The sequence below is a fragment of the Triticum urartu genome, chromosome 1 (genome assembly GCF_003073215.2).
Source record: "Triticum urartu cultivar G1812 chromosome 1, Tu2.1, whole genome shotgun sequence".
Lineage (NCBI taxonomy): Eukaryota > Viridiplantae > Streptophyta > Magnoliopsida > Poales > Poaceae > Triticum > Triticum urartu.
In genome coordinates, this window is record NC_053022.1 from 260,138,465 (window position 1) to 260,143,658 (window position 5,194).

The 5,194-nt window shown below is 40.5% G+C and overlaps 1 long non-coding RNA gene across 1 annotated transcript; it reads right to left on the reverse strand.

Annotated features, from left to right (window-relative positions):
• Positions 1-1,278: 1,278 nt before the first annotated feature.
• On the reverse strand, positions 1,279-4,121 carry LOC125506495. The gene is made up of 2 exons (XR_007282672.1): positions 2,093-4,121; positions 1,279-1,568 (listed from the first exon to the last, which is right to left on the reverse strand). It is a non-coding gene; the product is annotated as an uncharacterized LOC125506495 (long non-coding RNA).
• Positions 4,122-5,194: the final 1,073 nt, after the last annotated feature.

Below are 5,194 nucleotides of genomic sequence, written 5' to 3' on the forward strand. Positions count from 1 at the left end.
ACCCTTTCCTCTTCAAGGGAAAACCAACGCATGCTCAAGAGGTAGCAAAGCTCATAAAGATTTAAGTGAAGCATATACAGCAATTCTAACAAGTCATGTCATAATTTTGGCTCTCTCGAATAGGTGTGTCCAGCAAGGATCCATGACTAAAAACACAAAGCAAAATAAGCAAAGACTCATCATACAAGACGCTCCAAGCAAAACTCATAATATGTGACAAATAAAAATATAGTTTCAAGTAAAATACCGATGGTTGTTAGAAGAAAGAGGGGATGCCACTCGGGGGCATACCCAAGCTTAGTTGCTTGACATTTCTTGAATACTATGTTGGGGTGCCTCGGGCATCCCTAAGCTTAGCCTTTTGCTAATCTGTATTCCTTCATCCATCGTAAAGTCACCCAACACTTGAAAACTTCAATCACACAAAACTCAACAAAACCTTTATGAGATCCGTTAGTATAAGAAAGCAAATCACTACTATAAGTACTATTGCAAACCTATTCATATTTTATTCTTTCATTATATCTACTACTAGAAGCTCATGCGCGCCTTGCCGCGCCGCATTTCTGTCTTATCGTTGTAAAAATGATTAATTTTGAAGCATGTAGTTCACTTAGGATGGAACAAAGCAATGCAAGATTAGAATGACCAGCCCAGTCCAAATCCAGCCAATTTTATCTGATAAACTGGTCATAGCAACAATAGAGGAAGAACAGAATAGACAAGAAGGTGCACGATAGGTGAGCTCATTGATTAGACTGAAGAAACTTAAGAAAACAATGCAGGTCACAAAGTAGTACAAACCCCTGTTTGAGATACACAGATGAGTTATATCAGAATTCAAAAACCATCCTACTCACTCCACTATCTTCCAAGCCAGCTCACAATGCATACACACACATCAGGCACCATTGCCATGTACCATGCGCAGTTATATTTCGATAGCAACATTATTAGCTTGCAGTATATGAGCACGCAACCGTAGGGGGCCATATTAACTAATGGCGATGGCGATGCTGGCTTCCGGGCCTTCGAGTCACATCTCTGCAGCCGCAAGAAGCAACACCTAATAACACAAATGCAAACAGTGGAAGATAGTCCATCAAGTTGGATCATATTACTCACAGCAGGGAAGGATATTCTAGCACTGGTATGTCACCCCGGAACCATTTCAGAGCATGATCTCATTTGTCAAGGGCTTCAAAGTTGAGGTTGCGCACACAGCAAAAACCCTCGCCCACCTCGTGGCTCTCAGTCCACACCAGTGACTCATGCTCGTAGACGAGTTGTACTGTTGTACAACGGAAGCTAAACTGACTGATATAAACACATCATGCCCCAGTACATAGAAAATAGTTTGTTGCCTGATATAAACACAACGGTACTAAGTTTACTAACTGATTGCCACGAACATACTGAATTAAATAAACCACACTTTCCTAAACAAATAGAAAGGACAATCAATCCACCACTTGGGTAGTCAACTGCACTGATGCCGCCCGTGTCATCACTGTCAACCTCTGTAGCTCCCTCCTCCTGGATTGTCATTGTCACCTTAATCTTTTGATCTATATACCAGTGAAACCAACAATGGTGAGAGCCATTTTCATGTCAAATAACTATAAGAAACTGAGAAATTGTGATTTATGTCTGCTCTACATCTATCACATACAAATAATTTATCATCTAAACAACAGTGGGATCATGTGTTAACAATGATATTTATCAAATAAAATAGGCTGGTAAAATTTGCAGATAGGATCTAACCTGTCACAATTCACAAAAACACTAATCTATAGGTATTGCAAAGCGAAGACCAAAAATACAGTAGCACAATAATTCAACCTATGAAAATATAATTCAATCAATGAGCAACTACACAATATTTGGTTTCCCATTTAAAGCAATTAATAGCAAGTGGAGAACCATCCATCTCACACACACGATCCAGCACATCCACAAGCACCAGGCATTGCACACACACAACACACACACACACATCATGCAGGAAGAGCTGGCCCAGCCGCCACTGCCACCGCGACATGGAACGCAGGGAGATGCATGAAAAATTTGCATAAGGAAAGACACTCACGTTGCTTCTTGCGCGTCGCAGCTCCTCTGAAAGCTTTGCACATATCAACGGGCATACAATTTAATCATCTATAATGTACCAATGGTTCAAAAGGAACAAGGATTTCAGTGTGACGAAAAAAAAGAATTCTGCACAAACTCAGCATAACCTAATTAAGCTTATACACCCAACCAATCACACTATGAGTGTGTAAAGTATTAACAAAGATTTTACTATGAGCTCTCCCTTAATTCTCAACAACCAGGAAGCCCTATCCTGGTTAGTCAACTGCATCATTGCAGTCATGTTGGTGTAAGATTTGCACATTGGTTTCATAATTTCATGGTATGGCTACTGAATGGTCCGATTTGATAGTGATAACATTTTGTGTTTGAACTGAAGGGTACAGATTACATAAAAGATACTATCTCTGTTGATGTTATTTCTATATTTCTATTGCTTCTATAGTAATACTACTGCATGATGACAACTCTGCTTGTGTATCTCTACCTTTGTATGTTGGGCAGTGACAAAACTACAAATAGTCGTATACGAAAACACTAATGGTACATCGCTATGGTTCATGCTATTATACTTCACATTATTTTATCTCTACCTTTTGTATCTCTACCTTTGTATGTTGGGCAGTGACAAAACTACAAATAGTCGTATACGAAAACACTAATGGTACATCACTATGGTTCATGCTATTATACTTCACATTATTTTCTAGTATTGCTTGGAACAACATGTCTGTTTCCTAACATATCAAGAGGTACTGACCGAATTTAAACTTTTGGTGCAGGCTAAATATCAGCATCCTATATATGTCAAACATGGAACATAAGGAAAGAGAAAACTGGAAAAGTCAACCACATTGAAAAATTGAAAAGATTTCATATATGGGGATATGAGATTATCCCTCGGCAGTAAAGAAAAAAAGGAAGCCTTCAGCTGCTAGCTATTCAGGGATAAAAGTTAGAGCAGTTTCAATTGTAGGAAATTTTCATCTGCATGTTTTCTTTATTCTGAGCCATTATCAATAGAGAGTACCTTTGAAATCCAGCATCAGAACAATGTGTAAAACTTGTAAACTCAAGTACTCCATGCAGCTGGCTTAATGCACCAAAAACTCTGCTGCACAACAAAAAGTAAACCCTGCCACATACAACCACTCAGCCATGGACATGATAGAATAAAAATTAGAAGGAAAATGGCCTGACACACACCAGGCCACCAGCCAAATCCACCTGCTGACCAACAAAGGAAACCCACAACCCACCACCATAGCAAGGTAAACACCAAAACCTCACCAGAAGATGCGACACAATGAATGCGCTTGGCGCAATCCAGAACCCAATCGACCGCACCAACATCAGGAATCCCATGCCCTACATGAAGATTCCACCATAATAGCCACAACCCAAAAATCACAACGCCCAATCGAATGATGCCGGCTTGCAAGCACGACCCCAATAGCAGTGCATCACCATCCCAAACAAACAGAGAAATTAGAGCCAATGACAAAGGAAAAGGAACACAATAATCTGAACGGAGAGCGCCCTAGTAGCCGAAACAGGAAGAAGACCGAGACGGACGACCCATACAACAACCACGGCAACGCCCTCCACCCGCAGCAGGAAAACGAAGCCGTGCGCACTACCCCACAGAAATCTGAGCCGCTGACCACCTCTCCCCCTCCCAAATAATTATTTTTATCAGAGTCACAGAGGGTGGCGCAAGGGAAACGCAGGCTGCGAAGAATGCGGGACGAGGAGAATGCCAAATGGAGCTAGTGGTGGCCGGAGCATCGATTGGGAGAACCGGAGACAGCGCCGGCGTTCAATCCTAGGGTTTGCCAGGGCCTCAACTAGATTGGTTCATTGGGAAGAGGTATACCCGAAGGTTTGCTGGAATCGGAATCTAGATGGGGACGGCTGCAAGGTGGTGCGGGCGTGCGACGGTGGAGGACATGGCCGGTGGCGTCCAGGAGAGCAGCGGGCGAAGACTCGAGCAGGAAGAAAATAAAGGAAGAAGAGAGGGTCGGGCATGTGCGGGGCAGCGAGGGCAAGAAGCAAACCGACTATACCTGACAACCAGGGGCCACGGGACAACAGTAAATTCTCCTGCTGATCGATCCTCACCAGCCGCGATTTACCAGGAGCGTGCATTTCCTGGGAGCTTAGTAACTAGTTAGATTCCAACTTCTATATGACAAAAACTTTTTAAAGAAAACCATAGAATCATCAAAACAAGCACACAACATAAAGAAAACAGAATCTGTCAAAAACAGAACAGTCTGTAGCAATCTGGAGATTTTGAATACTTCTATAACTTCAAAAATTATGAAAAATTAGGACAACGTGAGATATTTGTATATTAATCTTATGCAAAAACAATCAGTATTTTTATCACGTTTCTGTTAAAGACGAAAATTGTTTTCGTGAGCGCAAAAGTTTCTGCTTTTCAGCAAGATCAAATCAACTATCATCCTACATGATTCCAAAGGCTTTACTTGGCCCAAACACTAACTAAAACACAAAAAACACAATCATAACAGTAGCATAATTGTGAAAACACTCAAGAACAAAAAGGAAAAGGCAAAAATAAATTTTATTCATTGGGTTGCCTCCCAACAAGAGTTATCGTTTTATGCCCCTAGCTAGGCATAATGCAAAGGATCTAAGTATTGTCATCTTTGTTTCTAGATCCATATGATGCCCTCATGATTGATTCATAAGGTGGATTAATTCTATTTCTAGGGAAATGTTCCATACCCTTCCTTAGTGGAAATTGAAATTTAATATTGCCTTCTTCAGTATCAATCACGGCAACAATAGTACATAAAAACGGTCAACCAAGAATAATTGAACAAGACAGATTGCAATCGATTTCAAGAACAATAAAATATATGGGCACATAATTCCTATTTGCAAGAATAAGAACATCATTAATTCTTCCCATGGGATTTTTAATAGTGGAATCCGCTAAGTGCAAATTTAAAGAACATTCTTTAATATCGGTAAGACCAAGCACATCACATAAAGATTTCGGAATTGTAGAAACACTAGCACCCAAGTCAGATAAAGCAAAACACTCATAATTTTTAATCTTGACTTTGAT